The sequence below is a fragment of the Arachis duranensis genome, chromosome 9 (genome assembly GCF_000817695.3).
Source record: "Arachis duranensis cultivar V14167 chromosome 9, aradu.V14167.gnm2.J7QH, whole genome shotgun sequence".
Taxonomy (NCBI): domain Eukaryota; kingdom Viridiplantae; phylum Streptophyta; class Magnoliopsida; order Fabales; family Fabaceae; genus Arachis; species Arachis duranensis.
In genome coordinates, this window is record NC_029780.3 from 29,304,166 (window position 1) to 29,306,175 (window position 2,010).

General features: G+C 39.2%; 1 non-coding gene across 1 annotated transcript; it reads right to left on the reverse strand.

The window, feature by feature from the left end:
• Nucleotides 1-1,394: 1,394 nt before the first annotated feature.
• Nucleotides 1,395-1,502, reverse strand: LOC127741843 (small nucleolar RNA R71). The gene has a single exon (XR_008003048.1). It is a non-coding gene; the product is annotated as a small nucleolar RNA R71 (small nucleolar RNA).
• Nucleotides 1,503-2,010: the final 508 nt, after the last annotated feature.

Below are 2,010 nucleotides of genomic sequence, written 5' to 3' on the forward strand. Positions count from 1 at the left end.
TTCAGAGTTACAATTTGATTAATTTTAGAATTTATTAATACAAGAACCATTTTTATTTTTAATTGATCTTTTTGATTATTGTCTATCATGTCTTCCTTTATTCCTTATTTTTATTTTGTGAAATTTACATTTATGATGAGCGAGTAGTTCTCTAACTTGATTGGGAGTTGATTGAAAGGAGACCCTTGAGTTGGAATGCTCAAGAGTAGAATTGTAATTAGGTTTATTGTTGGATTGCTCTCTAGTCACTGACACTAATCCTTCCCAAGGGAGAGGATTAGAACTTGTGAATAGAAGTAGACTTCCACCTTACTTGACTCTCCTTTACCTAGTAAAGAATAACTAAGTAGAACAATCTTCAATTATCAATTGATCTTGAAAAAACTCCAACAAGGATAGAACTTCCGATTAATCCACTCCTGGTCAAGATTTTTATTTAAATTACATCAATTCTTTGATTTAATTTCCTGTTTATCCAACTCAAAACCATTTTGGAAAACCTCTGATTAATAAGATAGCACATCTTCCTGCAACTCGTGGGAGACGACCTGGGATTCATGCTCCCAGTATTTTAATTCTAATTTTGTGACAACCCTTCTAAATTGATAAACGGATTTTTGTTGGTTAAGAACTGTACTTGCAACGTATCTCTCATATTAATTTCTTAATCTGCCAATTTCTGCCATGTCAATTTTTGGCGCCATTGCCGGGGAGTTGCATAGTGTGCTAATTTATTGATTGAAATTTATTTATTTGCATTTTATTTTGTTTTTGTTATCATGAGCTATATGTCTCTTCCACTGAATGACTCGTTCATTGCCTGATTTGAGCTTAGCCACTTTTGATCCCGAAATTGAAAGAACTATTTCACGTATTAGGCGAGCTCGACGTCGGCTAGCCTCTGATGGTGGTGAAGTGATTAACTTCAATTCACCAGTCTCATCCGAGAGCGAGTCTGAACTGCCATTTGAGGAAGAAACAAGCTCCTCTACTACTGATTCAGTTGATTCACGTGCATATAATATGGCAGCACCTAGGAGAGTTTCTATCCAGGAAGCTGGAGCCCCAGATTCACACTGCAGCTGTATCAGGCGTATCACCCAGCAGTGGTTGTAGATTTTGAAATAAAGAATGCACTACTCAACTTGATGCCCAAGTTTCATGGCTTACCTACTCAAGAGCCTATCAAGCACCTTAGGGATTTCCAGACAGCTTGTTCTACTGTTAAGCGTGATGGTGTTGATGAAACTTCTATTCTGTTAAAAGCATTCCCATTCTCTCTTGAGGAAAAGGCAAGAGAGTGGTACTACACTCAACCCGGAGCAACTGTGTCTAACTGGGATACGCTTAGAAGAGAATTTTTGAAAAAATTCTTTCCAGCTGAAGTTATCGATAAACTGAGGAAAGACATTTCCATGATTGTTCAGGAAAAATCTGAGACTCTCTACGAATACTGGGAGCGCTTCAACAATCTTCTGGAAGCATGTCCCCACCATATGATTTAAAAGATAGTGTTGCTCGGCTACTTCACACAGGGCATGAAGCCTCAAGATAAGACCACATTGGAAGGTGCTAGCAATGGGTCTATGAAAAAGTACAAGACTATTGATGAGGCATGGCAATTAATCAGCGACTTAGCTGAATCCACTAGGAATCACAGGCAAAAACAAAGCCGGTCAAGAGCTATTACAGAGGTATCCTTTAGCAAAGAGACTACTGCTCTAACTCAGAGTATATGTGAAATGACCAACTTACTGAAGCAGTGCAATTGAGTCAACAACAAGCACAACAAGCTCAGCTTTCTCCACCACAGCAAAGCCAACAGTTGGTTCCACAAAGAGTATGTGGGACCTGTGCTAATTATAGTCATTATACTGATGAATGCCCGCAGCTCCAACAGGAAGACAATACTGTGGCAGCCACTCATAACTTCTACGACCGCCCCAATCAAGGATACAATCAAGGTGGCAGCTACAACCATGGATGGCAAGACAATTCCAACCAAGGTTG